General features: G+C 50.7%; 1 protein-coding gene across 7 annotated transcripts in view; it reads left to right on the plus strand.

The window, feature by feature from the left end:
• LOC140390254 (collagen alpha-1(V) chain-like) overlaps nt 1-25646 on the plus strand; it is a 409209-nt gene that overhangs the window by 259461 nt on the left and 124102 nt on the right. The window lies entirely within an intron of this gene.

Raw genomic sequence — 25646 nt, forward strand, 5'->3', positions numbered from 1 at the left:
AGTGTGTGGGTCACAGTGAGTGACAATGTGTGGGATACAGTGAGTGACAGTGTGTGGGTTGCAGTGAGTGACAATGTGCGGGTTCTACTGAGCACCAGTGTGTGGGTCACAGTGAGTGACAATGTGTGGTTTACAGTGAGTGACTGTTTGTAGGTTACAGTGAGCGACAGTGTGTGGGTTACAGTGAGTGACAGTGTGTAGGTCACAGCGAGTGACAGTGTGCAGGTTACAGTGACTGACAGTGTGGAGGTTACAGTGACTGACAAGTGTGTGGGTTACAGTGAGTGACAGTGTGTGGGTTACAGTGAGTGACAAGTGTCTGGGTTACAGTGAGCGACAGTGTGTGGGTTACAGTAAGTGACATTGTGCGAGTTACAGTGAGTGACCGTGTGTAAGTTACAGTATCTGACAGTGTGTGGGTTACAGTGAGTGACAGTGTGTAGGTCACAGTGAGTGACAGTGTGTGGGATACAGTGAGTGACAGTGTGGGGTTTACAGTGAGTGACAGTGTGTGGGATACAGTGAGTGACAGTGTGTGGGTTACAGTGAGTGACAATGTGCGGGTTATAGTGAGCACCAGTGTGTGGGTCACAGTGAGTGACAATGTGTGGTTTACAGTGAGTGACTGTTTGTGGGTTACAGTGAGCGACAGTGTGTGGTTTACAGTGAGCGACAGTGTGTGGGTGACAGTGTGCGGGTTACAGTGACTGACAGTGTGGAGGTTACAGTGAGTGACAATGTGCGGGTTACAGTGAGCGCCAGTGTGTGGGTTACAGTGAGTGACAATGTGTGGGTTACAGTGAGTGACAGTGTGTGGGTTACAGTGAGAGGGAGTGTGGGTTACAGTGAGTGACAGTGTGTAGGTTACAGTGAGCGACAGTGTGTGGGTTACAGTGTGTGACAGTGTGCGGGTTACAGTGAGTGACAGTGTGCGGGTTACAGTGACTGACAGTGTGGAGGTTAAAGTGAGTGACAATGTGCGGGTTACAGTGAGCGCCAGTGTGTGGGTTACAGTGAGTGACAATGTGTGGGTTACAGTGAGTGACAGTGTGTGGATTGCAGTGAGAGGGAGTGTGGGTTACAGTGAGTGACAGTGTGTAGGTTACAGTGAGCGACAGTGTGTGGGTTACAGTGTGTGACAGTGTGCGGGTTACAGTGAGTGAGAGTGTGGGAGTCACAGTGAGTGACAGTGTGTGGGTTACAGTGAGTGACAGTGTGTGGGTTACAGTGAGTGACAATGTGCGGGTTACAGCGAGCGCCAGTGTGTGGGGTACAGTGAGTGACAGTGTGTGGGTTAGAGTGAGTGACAGTGGGAGGGTTACAGTGAGTGACAGTGTGTGGGTTACAGTGAGTGACAGTGTGTGGATTACAGTGAGCGACAGTGTGTAGGTCACCGCGAGTGACAGTGTGCGGGTTATAGTGAGTGACAGTGTGCGGGTTACTGTGAGTGACAGTGTGTGGGTTACAGTGAGTGACGACGTGCGATTTACGTGAGCGCCAGTGTGTGGGTTACAGTGAGCGGGTTACAGTATGTGACATTGTGCCGGTTACAGTGAGTGACCGTGTGTAGGTTACAGTATGTGACAGTGTGTGGGTTACAGTTAGTGACAGTGTGTGGGTCGCAGTGTGCGGGTTACAGTGACTGACAGTGTGGAGGTTACAGTGAGTGACAATGTGCGGGTTACAGTGAGTGACAATGTGCGGGTTACAGTGAGCGCCAGTGAGTGGGTTACAGTGAGTGACAATGTGTGGGTTACAGTGAGTGACAGTGTGTGGGTTACAGTGAGAGGGAGTGTGGGTTACAGTGAGTGACAGTGTGTAGGTTACAGTGAGCGACAGTGTGTGGGTTACCGTGTGTGACAGTGTGCGGGTTACAGTGAGTGACAGTGTGCGGGTTACAGTGACTGACAGTGTGGAGGTTAAAGTGAGTGACAATGTGCGGGTTACAGTGAGCGCCAGTGTGTGGGTTATAGTGAGTGACAGTGTGTGGGTTACAGTGAGTGACAGTGTGTGGGTTACAGTGAGTGACAGTGCGTGGGTTACAGTGAGCAACGGTGTGTGTGGGTTACAGTGAGTGACAGTGTGTGGGTTACAGTGAGTGACAGTGTGTGGGTTACAGTGAGTGACAATGTGCGGGTTACAGTGAGCGCCAGTGTGTGGGTTACAGTGAGTGACAATGTGTGGGTTACAGTGAGTGACATTGTGTGTGTTACAGTGAGTGACAATGTGCGGGTTACAGTGAGTGACAGTGTGCGGGTTACAGTGAGTGACAGTGTGCGGGTTACAGTGAATGACAGTGTGCGGATTACAGTGAGTGACAATTGTCTCGGTTACAGTGAGCGACAGTGTGTGGGTTACAGTGACTGACAGTGTGGAGGTTACAGTGAGTGACAAGTGTTTGGGTTACAGTGAGTGACAGTGTGTGGGTTACATTGAGTGTCAGTGTGTGGGTTACAGTGAGTGACAGTGTGGAGGTTACAGTGAGTGACAGTGTGTAGGTTACAGCGAGTGACAGTGTGCGGGTTATAGTGAGCGCCAGTGTGTTCGTTACAGTGAGCGACAGTGTGTCGGTTACAGTGAGCGACAGTGTGTGGGTTACAGTGAGCGACAGTGTGTGGGTTACATTGAGCGACACTGTGTGGGTTGCAGTGAGTGACAATGTGCCGGTTACAGTGAGTGACAGTGTGCGGGTTATAGTGAGTGACAGTGTGTGGGTTACAGTGTGTGACAGTCTGTGGGTTATAGTGAGTGACAGTGTGTGGGTTACAGTGAGTGGAAGAGTTGGGGGTTACAGTGAGTGACCGTGTGAGGGTTACGGTGAGTGACATTGTGATGGTTACAGTGAGTGACAGTGTGTGGGTTACAGTGAGTAACAGTGTGAGGGTTACAGTGAGTGACAGTGTGCGGGTTACTGTGAGCGACAGTGTGTGGGTTACAGTGAGTGACATTGAGTGGGTTACCGTGAGTGACAGTGTGGGATTGACAGTGAGTGACAGTGTGGGGGTTATAGTGAGTGACAGTGTGTGGGTTACAGTGAGTGACAATATGTGGGTCACAGTGAGTGACAGTCTGCGAGTTACAGTGAGTGACAATGTGTGTGTTACAGTGAGCGACAGTGTGCCGGTTACAGTGAGTGACGGCGTGTGTGTTACAGTGAGTGACAGTGTGCGGGTTACCGTGAGTGACAGTGTGTGGGTTACAGTGAGTGACAGTGTGTGGGTTACAGTGAGTGACAAGTGTTGAGGTTACAGTGAGCGTCGGTGTGTGGGTTACAGTGAGTGAATGTGTGTGGGGACAGTGAGTGACAGTGTGGGGGTTACAGTGAGTGAAAGAGTTGGGGGTTACAGTGAGTGAAAGAGTTGGGGGTTACAGTGAGTGAAGGTGTGGAATTTACAGTGAGTGACAGTGCGAGGGTTACAGTGAGTGACAGTTTGTAGGTTACAGTGAGTGACAGTGTGAGGGTTACAGTGAGTGACAGTGTGTGGGTTAGAGTGAGTGACAGTGGGAGGGTTACAGTGAGTGACAGTGTGCGGGTTACAGTGAGTGACGACTTGCGTGTTACGTGAGCGCCAGTGTGTGGGTTACAGTGTGCGGGTTACAGTAAGTGACATTGTGCCGGTTACAGTGAGTGACCGTGTGTAGGTTACAGTATGTGACAGTGTGTGGGTTACAGTGAGTGACAGTGTGTGGGTCACAGTGAGTGACAATGTGTGGGATACAGTGAGTGACAGTGTGTGGGTTGCAGTGAGTGACAATGTGCGGGTTCTACTGAGCACCAGTGTGTGGGTCACAGTGAGTGACAATGTGTGGTTTACAGTAAGTGACTGTTTGTAGGTTACAGTGAGCGACAGTGTGTGGGTTACAGTGAGTGACAGTGTGTGGGTCACAGTGAGTGACAGTGTGTGGGATACAGTGAGTGACAGTGTGGGGTTTACATTGAGTGACAGTGTGTGGGATCCAGTGAGTGACAGTGTGTGGGTTACAGTGAGTGACAATGTGCGGGTTATAGTGAGCGACAGTGTGTGGGTGACAGTGTGCGGGTTACAGTGACCGACAGTGTGGAGGTTACAGTGAGTGACAATGTGCGGGTTACAGTGAGCGCCAGTGTGTGGGTTACAGTGAGTGACAATGTGTGGGTTACAGTGAGTGACAGTGTGTGGGTTACAGTGAGAGGGAGTGTGGGTTACAGTGAGTGACAGTGTGTAGGTTACAGTGAGCGACAGTGTGTGGGTTACAGTGTGTGACAGTGTGCAGGTTACAGTGAGTGACAGTGTGCGGGTTACAGTGACTGACAGTGTGGAGGTTAAAGTGAGTGACAATGTGCGGGTTACAGTGAGCGCCAGTGTGTGGGTTACAGTGAGTGACAATGTGTGGGTTACAGTGAGTGACAGTGTGTGGGTTACAGTGAGAGGGATTGTGGGTTACAGTGAGTGACAGTGTGTAGGTTACAGTGAGCGACAGTGTGTGGGTTACAGTGTGTGACAGTGTGCGGGTTACAGTGAGTGAGAGTGTGGGAGTCACAGTGAGTGACAGTGTGTGGGTTACAGTGAGTGACAGTGTGTGGGTTACAGTGAGTGACAATGTGCGGGTTACAGCGAGCGCCAGTGTGTGGGGTACAGTGAGTGACAGTGTGTGGGTTAGAGTGAGTGACAGTGGGAGGGTTACAGTGAGTGACAGTGTGTGGGTTACAGTGAGTGACAGTGTGTGGATTACAGTGAGCGACAGTGTGTAGGTCACCGCGAGTGACAGTGTGCGGGTTATAGTGAGTGACAGTGTGCGGGTTACTGTGAGTGACAGTGTGTGGGTTACAGTGAGTGACGACGTGCGATTTACGTGAGCGCCAGTGTGTGGGTTACAGTGAGCGGGTTACAGTATGTGACATTGTGCCGGTTACAGTGAGTGACCGTGTGTAGGTTACAGTATGTGACAGTGTGTGGGTTACAGTTAGTGACAGTGTGTGGGTCGCAGTGTGCGGGTTACAGTGACTGACAGTGTGGAGGTTACAGTGAGTGACAATGTGTGGGTTACAGTGAGTGACAGTGTGTGGGTTACAGTGAGAGGGAGTGTGGGTTACAGTGAGTGACAGTGTGTAGGTTACAGTGAGCGACAGTGTGTGGGTTACCGTGTGTGACAGTGTGCGGGTTACAGTGAGTGACAGTGTGCGTGTTACAGTGACTGACAGTGTGGAGGTTAAAGTGAGTGACAATGTGCGGGTTACAGTGAGCGCCAGTGTGTGGGTTACAGTGAGTGACAATGTGTGGGTTACAGTGAGTGACAGTGTGTGGGTTACAGTGAGAGGGAGTGTGGGTTACAGTGAGTGACAGTGTGTAGGTTACAGTGAGCGACAGTGTGTGGGTTACAGTGTGTGACAGTGTGCGGGTTACAGTGAGTGAGAGTGTGGGAGTCACAGTGAGTGACAGTGTGTGGGTTATAGTGAGTGACAGTGTGTGGGTTACAGTGAGTGACAATGTGCGGGTTACAGCGAGCGCCAGTGTGTGGGGTACAGTGAGTGACAGTGTGTGGGTTAGAGTGAGTGACAGTGGGAGGGTTACAGTGAGTGACAGTGTGTGGATTACAGTGAGCGACAGTGTGTAGGTCACCGCGAGTGACAGTGTGCGGGTTATAGTGAGTGACAGTGTGCGGGTTACTGTGAGTGACAGTGTGTGGGTTACAGTGAGTGACGACGTGCGATTTGCGTGAGCGCCAGTGTGTGGGTTACAGTGAGCGGGTTACAGTATGTGACATTGTGCCGGTTACAGTGAGTGACCGTGTGTAGGTTACAGTATGTGACAGTGTGTGGGTTACAGTTAGTGACAGTGTGTGGGATACAGTGAGTGACAGTGTGTGGGTTGCAGTGAGTGACAATGTGCGGGTTCTAGTGAGCACCAGTGTGTGGGTCACAGTGAGTGACAATGTGTGGTTTACAGTGAGTGACTGTTTGTGGGTTACAGTGAGCGACAGTGTGTGGGTTACAGTGAGTGATAGTGTGTAGGTCAATGTGAGTGACAGTGTGTGGGTTACAGTGAGTGACAGTGTGTGGGGTACAGTGACTGACAGTGTGGAGGTTACAGTGAGTGACAAGTGTGTGGGTTACAGTGAGTGACAAGTGTCTGGGTTACAGTGAGTGACAGTGTGTGGGTTACAGTGAGTGACAGTATGTGGGTTACAGTGAGTGACATTGTGTGGGTTACAGTGAGCAACCGTGTGTGGGTTACAGTGAGTGACAGTGTGTGGGTTACAGTGAGTGACAATGTGCGGGTTACAGTGAGCGCCATTGTGTGGGTTCCAGTGAGTGACAATGTGTGGGTTACTGTGAGTGACTGTGTGGGTTACAGTGAGTGACAGTGTGTGGGTTACAGTGAGTGACAGTGTGTAGGTTACAGTGAGCGACAGTGTGTGGTTTACAGTGTGTGACAGTGCGTAGGTTACAGCGAGTGACAGTGTGCGAGTTATAGTGAGCGCCAGTGTGTGGGTTACAGTGAGTGACAAGTGTATTGGGTTACAGTGAGCGACAGCGTGCGGGTTACAGTAAGTGACATTGTGCGGGTTACAGTGAGTGACCGTGTGTAAGTTACAGTATGTGACAGTGTGTGGGTTACAGTGAGTGACTGTGTGTGGGTCACAGTGAGTGACAGTGTGTGGGATACAGTGAGTGACAGTGTGGGGTTTACAGTGAGTGACAGTGTGTGGGATACAGTGAGTGACAGTGTGTGGGTTACAGTGAGTGACAATGTGCGGGTTATAGTGAGCACCAGTGTGTGGGTCACAGTCAGTGACAATGTGTGGTTTACAGTGAGTGACTGTTTGTGGGTTACAGTGAGCGACAGTTTGTGGGTTACAGTGAGTGACAGTGTGTAGGTCACAGTGAGTGACAGTGTGTGGTTTACAGTGAGCGACAGTGTGTGGGTGACAGTGTGCGGGTTACAGTGACTGACAGCGTGGAGGTTACAGTGAGTGACAATGTGCGGGTTACAGTGAGCGCCAGTGTGTGGGTTACAGTGAGTGACAATGTGTGGGTTACAGTGAGTGACAGTGTGTGGGTTACAGTGAGAGGGAGTGTGGGTTACAGTGAGTGACAGTGTGTAGGTTACAGTGAGCGACAGTGTGTGGGTTACAGTGTGTGACAGTGTGCAGGTTACAGTGAATGAGAGTGTGGGAGTCACAGTGAGTGACAGTGTGTGGGTTACAGTGAGTGACAATGTGCGGGTTACAGTGATCGCCAGTGTGTGGGTTACAGTGAGTGACAATGTGTGAGTTCCAGTGAGTGATCTTGTGTGGGTAACATTGAGTGACAGTGTGTGGGTTACAGTGAGAGAGAGTGTGGGTTACAGTGAGTGACAGTGTGTAGGTTACAGTGAGCGACAGTGTGTGGGTTACCGTGTGTGGCAGTGTGTAGGTTACAGCGAGTGACAGTGTGCGGGTTATAGTGAGCGCCTGTGTGTTAGTTACAGTGAGCGACAGTGTGTGGGTTACAGTGAGCGACAGTGTGTGGGTTACAGTGAGCGACAGTGTGTGGGTTACAGTGAGCGACACCGTGTGGGTTACAGTGAGTGACAGTGTGTGGGTTAAAGTGAGTGACAATGTGCGGGTTACAGTGACCGCCAGTGTGTGGTTGCAGTGAGTGACAATGTGCGGGTTACAGTGAGTGACATTGTGCGGGTTATAGTGAGTGACAGTGTGCGGGATACAGTGAGTGACAGTGTGTGGGGTACAGTGAGTGACAGTGTGTAGGGAACAGTGAGTGACAGTGTGTGGGTTACAGTGAGTTACAATGTGCGGGTTACAGTGAGTGACTGTGTGTGGGTTACAGTGAATGACAGTGTGTGGGGTACAGTGAGTGACAGTGTGTAGGTTACTGTGAGTGACAGTGTGTGGGTTACAGTGAGCGACAGTGTGTGGGTTACAGTGAGCGATAGTGTGTGTGTTACAGTGAGCGACAGTGTGTGGGTCACAGTGAGTGCCAGTGTGTGGGGTACGGTGAGTGACAGTGTGATGGTTACAGTGAGTTACAGTGTGTGTGTCACAGTGAGTGCCAGTGTGTGGGGTACACTAAGTGACAGTGTGATGGTTATAGTGAGTGACACTGTGCGAGGTACAGTGAGTGACAGTGTGCGGATTACAATTGCCTCGGTTACAGTGAGCGATAGTGTGTGTGTTACAGTGAGCGACAGTGTGTGGGTCACAGTGAGTGCCAGTGTGTGGGGTACGGTGAGTGACAGTGTGATGGTTACAGTGAGTGATAGTGTGTGTGTCACAGTGAGTGCCAGTGTGTGGGTTACAGTGAGTGACAATGTGTGGGTTACAGTGAGTGACCATGTGTGGGTAACATTGAGTGACAGTGTGTGGGTTACAGTGAGAGAGAGTGTGGGTTACAGTGAGTGACAGTGTGTAGGTTACAGTGAGCGACAGTGTGTGGGTTACCGTGTGTGACAATGTGTGGGTTACAGTGATTGACCATGTGTGGGTTACATTGAGTGACAGTGTGTGGGTTATAGTGAGAGAGAGTGTGGGTTACAGTGAGTGACAGTGTGTAGGTTACAGTGAGCGACAGTGTGTGGGTTACTGTGTGTGACAGTGTGTAGGTTACAGCGAGTGACAGTATGCGGGTTATAGTGAGCGCCAGTTTGTTAGTTACAGTGAGCGTCAGTGTGTGGGTTACAGTGAGCGACAGTGTGTGGGTTACAGTGAGCGACAGTGTGTGGGTTACAGTGAGTGACATTGTGCGGGTTATAGTGAGTGATAGTGTGCGGGTTACAGTGAGTGACAGTGTGTGGGGTACAGTGAGTGACAGTGTGTAGGGAACAGTGAGTGACAGTGTGTGGGTTACAGTGAGTTACAATGTGCGGGTTACAGTGAGTGACAGTGTGTGGGTTACAGTGAGTGACTGTGTGGGTTACAGTGAATGACAGTGTGTGGGGTACAGTGAGTGACAGTGTGTAGGTTACTGTGAGTGACAGTGTGTGGGTTACAGTGAGCGACAGTGTGTGGGTTACAGTGAGCGATAGTGTGTGTGTTACAGTGAGCGACAGTGTGTGGGTCACAGTGAGTGCCAGTGTGTGGGGTACGGTGAGTGACAGTGTGATGGTTACAGTGAGTGACAGTGTGTGTGTCACAGTGAGTGCCAGTGTGTGGGGTACAGTAAGTGACAGTCTGAGGGTTATAGTGAGTGACACTGTGCGACGTACAGTGAGTGACAGTGTGCGGATTACAGTGAGTGACAATTGCCTCGGTTACAGTGAGCGACAGTGTGTGGGTTACAGTGACTGACAGTGTGGAGGTTACAGTGAGTGACAAGTGTCTGGGTTACAGCGAGTGACAGTGTGTGGGTTACAGTGAGTGACAGTGTGCGAGTTACAGTGAGTGACAGTGTGGGTTACAGTGAGTGACAGTGTGTAGGTTACAGCGAGTGACAGGATGCGTGTTATAGTGAGCGCCAGTGTGTTCGTTACAGTGAGCGACAGTGTGTGGGTTACAGTGAGCGACAGTGTGTGGGTTACAGTGAGCGACACTGTATGGGTTACAGTGAGTGACAGTGTGTTGGGTTACAGTGAGGGACAGTGTGGTGGTTACAGTGAGTAACAGTGTGAGGGTTACAGTGAGTGACAGTGTGCGGGATACTGTGAGCGACGGTGTTTGTGTTACAGTGAGTGACAGTGTGTGGGTTACAGTGAGTGACAGTGTGTTGGTAACTGTGAGTGACAGTGTGTGGGTTACAGTGAGTGACAGTGTGTGGGTTACAGTGAGTGACAGTGTGTGGGTTACACTGAGTGACAGTGTGTGGGTTACCGTGAGTGACTGTGTGGGGGTTACAGTGAATGACAGTGTGCAGGTTACAGTGAGCGTCGGTGTGTGGCTTACAGTGAGTGACAGTGTGTGTGGTACAGTGAGTGAATGTGTGTGGGGACAGTGAGTGACAGTGCGGGGGTTACAGTGAGTGAAAGAGTTGGGGGGTTACAGTGAGTGAGGGTGTGGGGTTTACAGTGAGTGACAGTGTGTGGGGTACACTGAGTGACAGTTTGTAGGTTACAGTGAGTGACAGTGTGAGGGTTACAGTGAGTGACAGTTTGTGGGTCACAGTGAGAGACAGTGTGTGGGGTACAGTGTGTGGGTTAGAGTGACTGACAGTGGGTTGGTTACAGTGAGTGACAGTGTGTGGGTTACAGTGAGTGACAGTGTGTGGGTTACAGTGAGCGACCGTGTGTAGGTCACCGCGAGCGACAGTGTGCGGGTTATAGTGAGTGACAGTGTGCGGGTTACTGTGAGTGACAGTGTGTGGGTTACAGTGAGTGACAGTGTGTGGGTTACAGTGAGTGACAGTGTGTGGGTTACAGTGAGCGACCGTGTGTAGGTCACCGCGAGCGACAGTGTGCGGGTTATAGTGAGTGACAGTGTGTGGGTCACAGTGAGTGACAGTGTGTGGGTTACAGTGAGTGACAGTGTGTGGGTTACAGTGAGTGACAGTGTGTGGGTTACAGTGAGTGACAGTGTGTGGGTCACAGTGAGAGACAGTGTGTGGGGTACAGTGTGTGGGTTAGAGTGACTGACAGTGTGTTGGTAACAGTGAGTGACAGTGTGTGGGTTACAGTGAGTGACAGTGTGTGGGTTACAGTGAGTGACAGTGTGTGGGTTACCGTGAGTGACTGTGTGGGGGTTAGAGTGAATGACAGTGTGTGGGGTACAGTGAGTGACAGTGTGTAGGTTACTGTGAGTGACAGTGTGAGTGTTACAGTGAGTGACAGTGTGTGGGTCACAGTGAGTGACAGTGTGTGGGGTACAGTGAGTGACAGTGTGGGGGTTACAGTGAGTGACAGTGTGTGGGTCACAGTGAGCGACAGTGTTTGTGTTACAGTGAGTGACAGTGTGTGGGTTACAGTGAGTTACAGTGAGTGACAGTGTGTTGGTAACAGTGAGTGACAGTGTGTGGGTTACAGTGAGTGACAGTGTGTGGGTTACAGTGAGTGACAGTGTGTGGGTTACAGTGAGTGACAGTGTGTGGGTTACCGTGAGTGACTGTGTGGGGGTTACAGTGAATGACAGTGTGCAGGTTACAGTGAGTGACAAGTGTCTAGGTTACAGTGAGCGTCGGTGTGTGGCTTACAGTGAGTGACAGTGTGTGTGGTACAGTGAGTGAATGTGTGTGGGGACAGTGAGTGACAGTGTGGGGGTTACAGTGAGTGAAAGAGTTGGGGGGTTACAGTGAGTGAGAGTGTGGGGTTTACAGTGAGTGACAGTGTGTGGGGTACACTGAGTGACAGTTTGTAGGTTACAGTGAGTGACAGTGTGAGGGTTACAGTGAGTGACAGTGTGTGGGTCACAGTGAGAGACAGTGTGTGGGGTACAGTGTGTGGGTTAGAGTGACTGACAGTGGGAGGGTTACAGTGAGTGACAGTGTGTGGGTTACAGTGAGTGACAGTGTGTGGGTTACAGTGAGCGACCGTGTGTAGGTCACCGCGAGCGACAGTGTGCGGGTTATAGTGAGTGACAGTGTGCGGGTTACTGTGAGTGACAGTGTGTGGGTTACAGTGAGTGACAATATGCGGGTTATAGTGAGCACCAGTGTGTGGGTCGCAGTGAGTGACAATGTGTGGTTTACAGTGAGTGACTGTTTGTGGATTACAGTGAGCGACAGTGTGTGGGTTACAGTGAGTGACAGTGTGTAGGTCACAGTGAGTGACAGTGTGTGGTTTTCAGTGAGCGACAGTGTGTGGGTGACAGTGTGCGGGTTACAGTAACTGACAGTGTGGAGGTTACAGTGAGTGACAATTTGCGGGTTACAGTGAGCGCCAGTGTGTGGGTTACAGTGAGTGACAATGTGTGGGTTACAGTGAGTGACACTGTGTGGGTTACAGAGAGAGGGAATGTGGGTTACAGTGAGTGACAGTGTGTAGGTTACAGTGAGCGACAGTGTGTGGGTTACAGTGTGTGACAGTGTGCGGATTACAGTGAGTGACAATGTGCGGGTTACAGTGACCGCCAGTGTGTGGGTTGCAGTGAGTGACAGTGTGTGGGTTACAGTGTGTGACAGTCTGTGGGTTATAGTGAGTGACAGTGTGTGGGGTACAGTGAATGACAGTGTGTGAGGTACAGTGAGTGACAGTGTGTAGGTTACAGTGAGTGACTGTGTGAGGGTTCCAGTGAGTGAAAGAGTTGGTGATTACAGTGAGTGACAGTATGGGGTTTACAGTGAGTGAAAGAGTTGAGGGTTACAGTGAGTGACCGTGTGAGGGTTACGGTGAGTGACAGTGTGTGGGGTACAGTGAGTGACAGTGTGGTGGTTACAGTGAGTGACATTGTGAGGGTTACAGTGAGTGACAGTGTGTGGGTTACAGTGAGTGACAGTGTGTGGGTTACAGTGAGTGACAGTGTGTGGGTTACCGTGAGTGACTGTGTGGGGGTTAGAGTGAATGACAGTGTGTGGGGTACAGTGAGTGACTGTGTGTAGGTTACTGTGAGTGACAGTGTGAGTGTTACAGTGAGTGACAGTGTGTGGGTCACAGTGAGTGACAGTGTGTGGGGTAGAGTGAGTGACAGTGTGGGGGTTACAGTGAGTGACAGTGTGGGGGTTACAGTGAGTGACAGTGTGGGGGTTATAGTAAGTGACAGTGTGTGGGTTACAGTGAGTGACAGTGTGTGGGTTACAGTGTGTGACAGTCTGTGGATTATAGTGAGTGACAGTGTGAGGGTTCCAGTGAGTGAAAGAGTTGGTGATTACAGTGAGTGACAGTATGGGGGTTACAGTGAGTGAAAGAGTTGTGGGTTACAGTGAGTGACCGTGTGAGGGTTACGGTGAGTGACAGTGTGTGGTACAGTGAGTGACAGTGTGTAGTTTACAGTGAGTGACATTGTGAGGGTTACAGTGAGTGACAGTGTGTGGGTCACAGTGAGGGACAGTGTGGTGGTTACAGTGAGTAACAGTGTGAGGGTTACAGTGAGTGACAGTGTGCGGGATACTGTGAGCGACGGTGTTTGTGTTACAGTGAGTGACAGTGTGTGGGTTACAGTGAGTGACAGTGTGTTGGTAACAGTGAGTGACAGTGTGTGGGTTACAGTGAGTGACAGTGTGTGGGTTACAGTGAGTGACAGTGTGTGGGTTACACTGAGTGACAGTGTGTGGGTTACCGTGAGTGACTGTGTGGGGGTTACAGTGAATGACAGTGTGCAGGTTACAGTGAGTGACAAGTGTCTAGGTTACAGTGAGCGTCGGTGTGTGGCTTACAGTGAGTGACAGTGTGTGTGGTACAGTGAGTGAATGTGTGTGGGGACAGTGAGTGACAGTGCGGGGGTTACAGTGAGTGAAAGAGTTGGGGGGTTACAGTGAGTGAGGGTGTGGGGTTTACAGTGAGTGACAGTGTGTGGGGTACACTGAGTGACAGTTTGTAGGTTACAGTGAGTGACAGTGTGAGGGTTACAGTGAGTGACAGTGTGTGGGTCACAGTGAGAGACAGTGTGTGGGGTACAGTGTGTGGGTTAGAGTGACTGACAGTGTGTTGGTAACAGTGAGTGACAGTGTGTGGGTTACAGTGAGTGACAGTGTGTGGGTTACAGTGAGTGACAGTGTGTGGGTTACCGTGAGTGACTGTGTGGGGGTTAGAGTGAATGACAGTGTGTGGGGTACAGTGAGTGACAGTGTGTAGGTTACTGTGAGTGACAGTGTGAGTGTTACAGTGAGTGACAGTGTGTGGGTCACAGTGAGTGACAGTGTGTGGGGTACAGTGAGTGACAGTGTGGGGGTTACAGTGAGTGACAGTGTGTGGGTCACAGTGAGCGACAGTGTTTGTGTTACAGTGAGTGACAGTGTGTGGGTTACAGTGAGTGACAGTGTGTTGGTAACAGTGAGTGACAGTGTGTGGGTTACAGTGAGTGACAGTGTGAGGGTTACGGTGAGTGACAGTGTGTGGTACAGTGAGTGACAGTGTGTAGTTTACAGTGAGTGACATTGTGAGGGTTACAGTGAGTGACAGTGTGTGGGTCACAGTGAGGGACAGTGTGGTGGTTACAGTGAGTAACAGTGTGAGGGTTACAGTGAGTGACAGTGTGCGGGATACTGTGAGCGACGGTGTTTGTGTTACAGTGAGTGACAGTGTGTGGGTTACAGTGAGTGACAGTGTGTTGGTAACAGTGAGTGACAGTGTGTGGGTTACAGTGAGTGACAGTGTGTGGGTTACAGTGAGTGACAGTGTGTGGGTTACACTGAGTGACAGTGTGTGGGTTACCGTGAGTGACTGTGTGGGGGTTACAGTGAATGACAGTGTGCAGGTTACAGTGAGTGACAAGTGTCTAGGTTACAGTGAGCGTCGGTGTGTGGCTTACAGTGAGTGACAGTGTGTGTGGTACAGTGAGTGAATGTGTGTGGGGACAGTGAGTGACAGTGCGGGGGTTACAGTGAGTGAAAGAGTTGGGGGGTTACAGTGAGTGAGGGTGTGGGGTTTACAGTGAGTGACAGTGTGTGGGGTACACTGAGTGACAGTTTGTAGGTTACAGTGAGTGACAGTGTGAGGGTTACAGTGAGTGACAGTGTGTGGGTCACAGTGAGAGACAGTGTGTGGGGTACTGTGTGTGGGTTAGAGTGACTGACAGTGTGTTGGTAACAGTGAGTGACAGTGTGTGGGTTACAGTGAGTGACAGTGTGTGGGTTACAGTGAGTGACAGTGTGTGGGTTACCGTGAGTGACTGTGTGGGGGTTAGAGTGAATGACAGTGTGTGGGGTACAGTGAGTGACAGTGTGTAGGTTACTGTGAGTGACAGTGTGAGTGTTACAGTGAGTGACAGTGTGTGGGTCACAGTGAGTGACAGTGTGTGGGGTACAGTGAGTGACAGTGTGGGGGTTACAGTGAGTGACAGTGTGTGGGTCACAGTGAGCGACAGTGTTTGTGTTACAGTGAGTGACAGTGTGTGGGTTACAGTGAGTGACAGTGTGTTGGTAACAGTGAGTGACAGTGTGTGGGTTACAGTGAGTGACAGTGTGTGGGTTACAGTGAGTGACAGTGTGTGGGTTACAGTGAGTGACAGTGTGTGGGTTACCGTGAGTGACTGTGTGGGGGTTACAGTGAATGACAGTGTGCAGGTTACAGTGAGTGACAAGTGTCTAGGTTACAGTGAGCGTCGGTGTGTGGGTTACAGTGAGTGACAGTGTGTGTGGTACAGTGAGTGAATGTGTGTGGGGACAGTGAGTGACAATGTGGGGGTTACAGTGAGTGAAAGAGTTGGGGGGTTACAGTGAGTGAGGGTGTGGGGTTTACAGTGAGTGACAGTGTGTGGGTCACAGTGAGAGACAGTGTGTGGGGTACAGTGTGTGGGTTAGAGTGACTGACAGTGGGAGGGTTACAGTGAGTGACAGTGTGTGGGTTACAGTGAGTGACAGTGTGTGGGTTACAGTGAGCGACCGTGTGTAGGTCACCGCGAGCGACAGTGTGCGGGTTATAGTGAGTGACAGTGTGCGGGTTACTGTGAGTGACAGTGTGTGGGTTACAGTGAGTGACAATATGCGGGTTACAGTGACCGCCAGTGTGTGGGTTGCAGTGAGTGACAGTGTGTGGGTTACAGTGTGTGACAGTCTGTGGGTTATAGTGAGTGACAGTGTGTGGGGTACAGTGAATGACAGTGTGTGAGGTACAGTGAGTGACAGTGTGTAGGTTACAGTGAGTGACTGTGTGAGGGTTCCAGTGAGTGAAAGAGTTGGTGATTACAGTGAGTGACAGTATGGGGTTTACAGTGAGTGAAAGAGTTGAGGGTTACAGTGAGTGACCGTGTGAGGGTTACAGTGAGTGACAGTGTGTAGGTTACAGTGAGTGACATTGTGAGGGTTACAGTGAGTGATAGTGTGTGGGTCACAGTGAGTGACAGTGTGGTGGTTACAGTGAGTGACATTGTGAGGGTTACAGTGAGTGACAGTGTGTGGGTTACAGTGAGTGACAGTGTGTGGGTTACAGTGAGTGACAGTGTGTGGGTTACAGTGAGTGACAGTGTGTGGGTTACCGTGAGTGACTGTGTGGGGGTTAGAGTGAATGACAGTGTGTGGGGTACAGTGAGTGACAGTGTGTAGGTTACTGTGAGTGACAGTGTGAGTGTTACAGTGAGTGACAGTGTGTGGGTCACAGTGAGTGACAGTGTGTGGGGTAGAGTGAGTGACAGTGTGGGGGTTACAGTGAGTGACAGTGTGGGGGTTATAGTAAGTGACAGTGTGTGGGTTACAGTGAATGACAGTATGTGGGTCACAGTGAGTGACAGTGTGGTGGTTACAGTGAGTGACAGTGTGGGGGTGACAGTGTGTGGGTTACAGTGAGTAACAGTGTGAGGATTACAGTGAGTGACAGTGTGCTGGTTACTGTGAGCGACAGTGTGTGTGTTACAGTGAGTGACAGTGTGTGGGTTACAGTGAGTGACAGTGTGTGGATTACAGTGAGTTACAATGTGCGAGTTACAGTGAGTGACTGTGTGGGGGTTACAGTGAATGACAGTGTGTGGGTCACAGTGAGTGACAGTGTGCGGGTTACAGTGAGTGACAATGTGGGGGTTACAGTGAGTGACAGTGTGGGGGTTACAGTGAGTGACAGTGTTGGGGTTACAGTGAGTGACAGTGTGCTGGTTACAGTGAGTGACAGTGTGTGGGTTACAGTGAGTGACAGTGTGCGGGTTACAGTGAGTGACAGTGTGGGGGTTACAGTGAGTGACAGTGTGCTGGTTACAGTGAGTGACAATGTGGGGTTTACAGTGAGTGACAGTGTGGGGGTTATAGTGAGTGACAGTGTGCGGGTTACAGTGAGTAACAGTGTGCGGGTTACAGTGAGCGACAGTGTGTGGGTTGCAGTGAGCGCCAGTGTGTGGGTTACAGTGAGTGACAATGTGCGGGTTACAGTGAGTGACAAGTGTCTGGGTTACAGTGAGTGACAGTGTGTAGGGAACAGTGAGTGACAGTGTGTAGGGAACAGTGAGTGACAGTGTGAGGGTTCCAGTGAGTGAAAGAGTTGGGGGTTGCAGTGAGTGACTGTGTGAGGGTTACGGTGAGTGACAGTGTGCGGGTTACTGTGAGCGACAGTGTGTGTGTTACAGTGAGTGACAGTGTGTGGGTTACAGTGAGTGACAGTGTGTTGGTTACAGTGAGTTACAATGTGCGGGTTACAGTGAGTGACAGTGTGTGGGTTACAGTGAGTGACTGTGAGGGTTACAGTGAGTGACATTGTGAGGGTTACAGTTGGTGACAGTGTGTGGGTCACAGTGAGGGACAGTGTGGTGGTTACAGTGAGTAACAGTGTGAGGGTTACAGTGAGTGACAGTGTGCGGGATACTGTGAGCGACAGTGTTTGTGTTACAGTGAGTGACAGTGTGTGGGTTACAGTGAGTGACAGTGTGTTGGTAACAGTGAGTGACAGTGTGTGGGTTACAGTGAGTGACAGTGTGTGGGTTACAGTGAGTGACAGTGTGTGTGTTACAGTGAGTGACAGTGTGTGGGTTACTGTGAGTGACTGTGTGGGGGTTACAGTGAATGACAGTGTGCAGGTTACAGTGAGTGACAAGTGTCTAGGTTACAGTGAGCGTCGGTGTGTGGCTTACAGTGAGTGACAGTGTGTGTGGTACAGTGAGTGAATGTGTGTGGGGACAGTGAGTGACAGTGTGGGGGTTACAGTGAGTGAAAGAGTTGGGGGTTACAGTGAGTGAGTGTGTGGGGTTTACAGTGAGTGACAGTGTGTGGGGTACACTGAGTGACAGTTTGTAGGTTACAGTGAGTGACAGTGTGTGGGTCACAGTGAGTGACAGTGTGTGGGGTACAGTGTGTGGGTTAGAGTGACTGACAGTGGGAGGGTTACAGTGAGTGACAGTGTGTGGGTTTCAGTGAGTGACAGTGTGTGGGTTACAGTGAGCGACCGTGTGTAGGTTACCGCGAGTGACAGTGTGCGGGTTATAGTGAGTGACAGTGTGCGGGTTACTGTGAGTGACAGTGTGTGGGTTACAGTGAGTGACAATATGCGGGTTATAGTGAGCACCAGTGTGTGGGTCACAGTGAGTGACAATGTGTGCTTTACAGTGAGTGACTGTTTGTGGGTTACAGTGAGCGACAGTGTGTGGGTTACAGTGAGTGACAGTGTGTAGGTCACAGTGAGAGACAGTGTGTGGTTTACAGTGAGCGACAGTGTGTGGGTGACAGTGTGCGGGTTACAGTGACTGACAGTGTGGAGGTTACAGTGAGTGACAATGTGCGGGTTACAGTGAGCGCCAGTGTGTGGGTTACAGTGAGTGACAATGTGTGGGTTACAGTGAGTGACAGTGTGTGGTTACAGAGAGAGGGAATGTAGGTTACAGTGAGCGACAGTGTGTGGGTTACAGTGTGTGACAGTGTGCGGGTTACAGTGAGTGACAATGTGCGGGTTACAGTGACCGCCAGTGTGTGGGTTGCAGTGAGTGACAGTGTGTGGGTTACAGTGTGTGAAAGAGTTGGGGGTTACAGTGAGTGAGTGTGTGGGGTTTACAGTGAGTGACAGTGTGTGGGGTACACTGAGTGACAGTTTGTAGGTTACAGTGAGTGACAGTGTGTGGGTCACAGTGAGTGACAGTGTGTGGGGTACAGTGTGTGGGTTAGAGTGACTGACAGTGGGAGGGTTACAGTGAGTGACAGTGTGTGGGTTTCAGTGAGTGACAGTGTGTGGGTTACAGTGAGCGACCGTGTGTAGGTTACCGCGAGTGACAGTGTGCGGGTTATAGTGAGTGACAGTGTGCGGGTTACTGTGAGTGACAGTGTGTGGGTTACAGTGAGTGACAATATGCGGGTTATAGTGAGCACCAGTGTGTGGGTCACAGTGAGTGACAATGTGTGCTTTACAGTGAGTGACTGTTTGTGGGTTACAGTGAGCGACAGTGTGTGGGTTACAGTGAGTGACAGTGTGTAGGTCACAGTGAGAGACAGTGTGTGGTTTACAGTGAGCGACAGTGTGTGGGTGACAGTGTGCGGGTTACAGTGACTGACAGTGTGGAGGTTACAGTGAGTGACAATGTGCGGGTTACAGTGAGCGCCAGTGTGTGGGTTACAGTGAGTGACAATGTGTGGGTTACAGTGAGTGACAGTGTGTGGTTACAGAGAGAGGGAATGTAGGTCACAGTGAGCGACAGTGTGTGGGTTACAGTGTGTGACAGTGTGCGGGTTACAGTGAGTGACAATGTGCGGGTTACAGTGACCGCCAGTGTGTGGGTTGCAGTGAGTGACAGTGTGTGGGTTACAGTGTGTGACAGTCTGTGGGTTATAGTGAGTGACAGTGTGTGGGGTACAGTGAATGACAGTGTGTGAGGTACAGTGAGTGACAGTGTGTAGGTTACAGTGAGTGACTGTGTGAGGGTTCCAGTGAGTGAAAGAGTTGGTGATTACAGTGAGTGACAGTATGGGGTTTACAGTGAGTGAAAGAGTTGGGGGTTACAGTGAGTGACCGTGTGAGGGTTACGGTGAGTGACAGTGTGTGGGGTACAGTGAGTGACAGTGTGTAGGTTACAGTGAGTGACATTGTGAGGGTTACAGTGAGTGACAGTGTGTGGGTTACAGTGAGTGACAGTGTGTGGATTACAGTGAGTTACAATGTGCGAGTTACGGTGAGTGACTGTGTGGGGGTTACAGTGAGTGACAGTGAGTGTGTTACAGTGAGCGACAGTGTGCGGGTTACAGTGAGTGACGGCGTGTGTGTAACAGTGAGTGACAGTGTGCGGGTTACAGTGAGTGACAATGTGGGGGTTACAGTGAGTGACAGTGTGGGGGTTACAGTGAGTGACAGTGTTGGGGTTACAGTGAGTGACAGTGTGCTGGTTACAGTGAGTGACAGTGTGTGGGTTACAGTGAGTGACAGTGTGCGGGTTACAGTGAGTGACAGTGTGGGGGTTACAGTGAGTGACAGTGTGCTGGTTACAGTGAGTGACAATGTGGGGTTTACAGTGAGTGACAGTGTGGGGGTTATAGTGAGTGACAGTGTGCGGGTTACAGTGAGTAACAGTGTTCGGGTTACAGTGAGCGACAGTGTGTGGGTTGCAGTGAGCGCCAGTGTGTGGGTTACAGTGAGTGACAATGTGCGGGTTACAGTGAGTGACAAGTGTCTGGGTTACAGTGAGTGACAGTGTGTAGGGAACAGTGAGTGACAGTGTGTAGGGAACAGTGAGTGACAGTGTGAGGGTTCCAGTGAGTGAAAGAGTTGGGGGTTGCAGTGAGTGACTGTGTGAGGTTTACGGTGAGTGACAGTGTGCGGGTTACTGTGAGCGACAGTGTGTGTGTTACAGTGAGTGACAGTGTGTGGGTTACAGTGAGTGACAGTGTGTTGGTTACAGTGAGTTACAATGTGCGGGTTACAGTGAGTGACTGTGAGGGTTACAGTGAGTGACAGTGTGTGGGGTACAGTGAGTGACAGTGTGTAGGTTACAGTGAGTGACATTGTGAGGGTTACAGTGAGTGACAGTGTGTGGGTCACAGTGAGGGACAGTGTGGTGGTTACAGTGAGTAACAGTGTGAGGGTTACAGTGAGTGACAGTGTGCGGGATACTGTGAGCGACAGTGTTTGTGTTACAGTGAGTGACAGTGTGTGGGTTACAGTGAGTGACAGTGTGTGGGTTACAGTGAGTGACAGTGTGTGTGTTACAGTGAGTGACAGTGTGTGGGTTACCGTGAGTGACTGTGTGGGGGTTACAGTGAATGACAGTGTGCAGGTTACAGTGAGTGACAAGTGTCTAGGTTACAGTGAGCGTCGGTGTGTGGCTTACAGTGAGTGACAGTGTGTGTGGTACAGTGAGAGAATGTGTGTGGGGACAGTGAGTGACAGTGTGGGGGTTACAGTGAGTGAAAGAGTTGGGGGTTACAGTGAGTGAGTGTGTGGGGTTTACAGTGAGTGACAGTGTGTGGGGTACACTGAGTGACAGTTTGTAGGTTACAGTGAGTGACAGTGTGTGGGTCACAGTGAGTGACAGTGTGTGGGGTACAGTGTGTGGGTTTCAGTGAGTGACAGTGTGTGGGTTACAGTGAGCGACCGTGTGTAGGTTACCGCGAGTGACAGTGTGCGGTTTATAGTGAGTGACAGTGTGCGGGTTACTGTGAGTGACAGTGTGTGGGTTACAGTGAGTGACAATATGCGGGTTATAGTGAGCACCAGTGTGTGGGTCACAGTGAGTGACAATGTGTGGTTTACAGTGAGTGACTGTTTGTGGGTTACAGTGAGCGACAGTGTGTGGGTTACAGTGAGTGACAGTGTGTAGGTCACAGTGAGAGACAGTGTGTGGTTTACAGTGAGCGACAGTGTGTGGGTGACAGTGTGCGGGTTACAGTGACTGACAGTGTGGAGGTTACAGTGAGTGACAATGTGCGGGTTACAGTGAGCGCCAGTGTGTGGGTTACAGTGAGTGACAATGTGTGGGTTACAGTGAGTGACAGTGTGTGGTTACAGAGAGAGGGAATGAAGGTTACAGTGAGCGACAGTGTGTGGGTTACAGTGTGTGACAGTGTGTTGGTTACAGTGAGTGACAATGTGCGGGTTACAGTGACCACCAGTGTGTGGGTTGCAGTGAGTGACAGTGTGTGGGTTACAGTGTGTGACAGTGTGTGGGTTACAGTGTGTGACAGTCTGTGGGTTATAGTGAGTGACAGTGTGTGGGGTACAGTGAATGACAGTGTGTGAGGTACAGTGAGTGACAGTGTGTAGGTTACAGTGAGTGACTGTGTGAGGGTTCCAGTGAGTGAAAGAGTTGGTGATTACAGTGAGTGACAGTATGGGGTTTACAGTGAGTGAAAGAGTTGGGGGTTACAGTGAGTGACCGTGTGAGGGTTACGGTGAGTGACAGTGTGTGGGGTACAGTGAGTGACAGTGTGCGGGATATTGTGAGCGACAGTGTGTGTGTTACAGTGAGTGACAGTTTGTGGGTTACAGTGAGTGACAGTGTGTTGGTAACAGTGAGTGACAGTGTGTGGGTTACAGTGAGTGGGTTACAGTGAGTGACATTGTGTGGGTTACAGTGAGTGACAGTGTGTGGGTTACCGTGAGTGACTGTGTGTGGGTTAGAGTGAATGACAGTGTGTGGGGTACAGTGAGTGACAGTGTGTCGGTTACTGTGAGTGACAGTGTGAGTGTTACAGTGAGTGACAGTGTGGGGGTTACAGTGAGTGACAGTGTGGGGGTTATAGTAAGTGACAGTGTGTGGTTTACAGTGAGTGACAGTATGTGGGTCACAGTGAGTGACAGTCTGCGAGTTACAGTGAGTGACAGTGTGTGTGTTACAGTGAGCGACAGTATGCCGGTTACAGTGAGTGACGGCGTGTGTGTTACAGTGAGTGACAGTGTGCGGGTTACCGTGAGTGTCAGTGTGTGGATTACAGTGAGTGACAGTGTGAGGATTACAGTGAGTGACAGTGTGCGGGTTACTGTGAGCGACAGTGTGTGTGTTACAGTGAGTGACAGTGTGTGGGTTACAGTGAGTGACAGTGTGTGGATTACAGTGAGTTACAATGTGCGAGTTACAGTGAGTGACAGTGTGTGGGTTACAGTGAGTGACTGTGTGGGGGTTACAGTGAATGACAGTGTGTGGGTCACAGTGAGTGACAGTCTGTGAGTTACAGTGAGTGACTGTGTGTGTTACACTGAGCGACAGTGTGCGGGTTACAGTGAGTGACGGCGTGTGTGTAACAGTGAGTGACAGTGTGCGGGTTACAGTGAGTGACAGTGTGGGGGTTACAGTGAGTGACAGTGTGCTGGTTACAGTGAGTGACAATGTGGGGTTTACAGTGAGTGTCAGTGTGGGGGTTATAGTGAGTGACAGTGTGCGGGTTACAGTGAGTAACAGTGTGCGGGTTACAGTGAGCGACAGTGTGTGGGTTGCAGTGAGCGCCAGTGTGTGGGTTACAGTGAGTGACAATGTGCGGGTTACAGTGAGTGACAAGTGTCTGGGTTACAGTGCGTGGGGAACAGTGAGTGACAGTGTGTCGGGAACAGTGAGTGACAGTGTGTGGGTTACAGTGAGTTACAATGTGTGGGTTACAGTGAGTGACTGTGTGTGGGTTACAGTGAATGACAGTGTGGGGGTTAATGTGAATGACAGTGTGCCGGTTACAGTGAGTGACAAGTGTCTAGGTTACAGTGAGCGTCGGTGTGTGGCTTACAGTGAGTGACAGTGTGTGTGGTACAGTGAGTGAATGTGTGTGGGTTACAGTGAGTGACAATGTGGGGGTTACAGTGAGTGACAGTGTGGGGGTTACAGTGAGTGACAGTGTTGGGGTTACAGTGAGTGACAGTGTGCTGGTTACAGTGAGTGACAGTGTGTGGGTTACAGTGAGTGACAGTGTGCGGGTTACAGTGAGTGACAGTGTGGGGGTTACAGTGAGTGACAGTGTGCTGGTTACAGTGAGTGACAGTGTGTGTGTTACAGTGAGTGACAATGTGGGTGTTACAGTGAGTGACAGTGTGTAGGTTACAGTGAGTGACAATGTGGGGTTTACAGTGAGTGACAGTGTGCGGGTTACAGTGAGTGACAGTGTGCGGGTTACAGTGAGCGACAGTGTGTGGGTTGCAGTGAGCGCTAGTGTGTGGGTTACAGTGAGTGACAATGTGCGGGTTACAGTGAGTGACAAGTGTCTGGGTTACAGTGAGTGACAGTGTGTAGGGAACAGTGAGTGACAGTGTGTAGGGAACAGTGAGTGACAGTGTGAGGGTTCCAGTGAGTGAAAGAGTTGGGGGTTACAGTGAGTGACTGTGTGAGGGTTACGGTGAGTGACAGTGTGTGGGTCACAGTGAGTGACAGTGTGCGGGTTACTGTGAGCGACAGTGTGTGTGTTACAGTGAGTGACAGTGTGTGGGTTACAGTGAGTGACAGTGTGTTGGTTACAGTGAGTTACAATGTGTTGGTTACAGTGAGTTACAATGTGCGGGTTACAGTGAGTGACAGTGTGCGGGTTACAGTGAATGACAATGTGGGGGTTACAGTGAGTGACAGTGTGGGGGTTACAGTGAGTGACAGTGTGGGGGTTACAGTGAGTGACAGTGTGCTGGTTACAGTGAGTGACAGTGTGTGGGTTACAGTGAGTGACAGTGTGGGGGTTTCAGTGAGTGACAGTGTGCTGGTTACAGTGAGTGACAGTGTGTGGGTTACAGTGAGTGACAATGTGGGGGTTACAGTGAGTGACAGTGTGGGGGTTACAGTGAGTGATAGTGTGCGGGTTAGAGTGAGTGACAGTGTGTTGGTTACAGTGAGTGACAATGTGGGGATTACAGTGAGTTAGGGGTTACAGTGCATGAGTGTGTGGGTCACAGTGAGTGACAGTATGGGGGTTACAGTGAGTGACGGTGTGGGGGTTACAGTTAGTGACAGTGTGGGGGTTACAGTGAGTGAAATTTTGGGGGTTACAGTGAGTGAAAGTGTGTGGGTTACAGTGAGTGCCAGTGTGCGGGTTCCAGTGAGTTACAGGGTTGGGGTTTCAGTGAGTTAAAGGGTTGGGGGTTACAGTGAGTTACAGGGTTGGGGGTTGCAGTGAGTTACAGGGTTGGGGGCTACAGTGAGTTACAGGGTTGGGGGTTGCAGTGAGTTACAGGGTTGCGGTTACAGGGTTGGGGGTTGCAGTGAGTTACAGTGTGTGGGTTACAGTGAGTTACAGGGTTGGGGGTTGCAGTGAGTTACAGGGTTGGGGGTTACAGTGATTTACAGGGTTGGTGTTAGTGAGTTACAGGGTTGGGTTTAAAGTGAGTTACATGGTTGGGGTTACAGTGGGTTACAGGTTTGGGGTTACAGTGAGTTACAGGGTTGTGGTTACAGTGAGTTACAGTGTTGGGGGTTACAGTGAGTGACAGTGTGTGGGTTACAGTGAGTGACAGTGTGGGGGTTACAGTGAGTTACAGTGTGTGGGTTACAGTGAGTTACAGGGTTGGGGGTTACAGTGAGTTACAGGGTTGGGGGTTACAGTGAGTTACAGGGTTGTGGTTACAGTGAGTTAAAGGGTTGGGGTTACAGTGAGTTACAGGGTTGGGAATTGCAGTGAGTTCCAGTGTTGGGGTTACAGTGAGTGACAGGGTTGGGGTTACAGTTGGTTACAGGGTTGGGGTTACAGTGAGTTACAGGGTTGTGGTTACAGTGAGTTACAGGGTTGGGGTTACAGTGGGTTACAGGTTTGTGGTTACAGTGAGTTACAGGGTTGTGGTTACAGTGAGCTCCAGGGTTGGGGTTACAGTGGGTTACAGGGTTGGGGTTACAGTGAGTTACAGGGTTGGGGGTTGCAGTGAATTACAGTGTGTGGGTTACAGTGAGTTACAGGGTTGGGGTTACAGTGGGTTACAGGGTTGGGGTTACAGTGAGTTACAGGGTTGGTGGTTGCAGTGAATTACAGTGTGTGGGTTACAGTGTTGGGGTTACAGTGGGTTACAGGGTTGGGGGTTACAGTGAGTTACAGGGTTGGGGGTTACAGTGAGTTACAGGTTGGGGGTTGCAGTGAGTTACAGTGTGTGGGTTACAGTGTGTTACAGTGTTGGGGTTACAGTGGATTACAGGGTTGGGGGTTACAGTGAGTTACAGGGTTGGGGTTACAGTGGGTTACAGGGTTGGGGTTACAGTGAGTGACCGTGTGTGGGTTACAGTGAGTGACAGTGTGTGGGTTACAGTGAGTTACAGGTTTGGGGTTACAGTGTGTTACAGGGTTGGGGGTTACAGTGAGT

This window comes from Scyliorhinus torazame, chromosome 14 (genome assembly GCF_047496885.1).
Source record: "Scyliorhinus torazame isolate Kashiwa2021f chromosome 14, sScyTor2.1, whole genome shotgun sequence".
Lineage (NCBI taxonomy): Eukaryota > Metazoa > Chordata > Chondrichthyes > Carcharhiniformes > Scyliorhinidae > Scyliorhinus > Scyliorhinus torazame.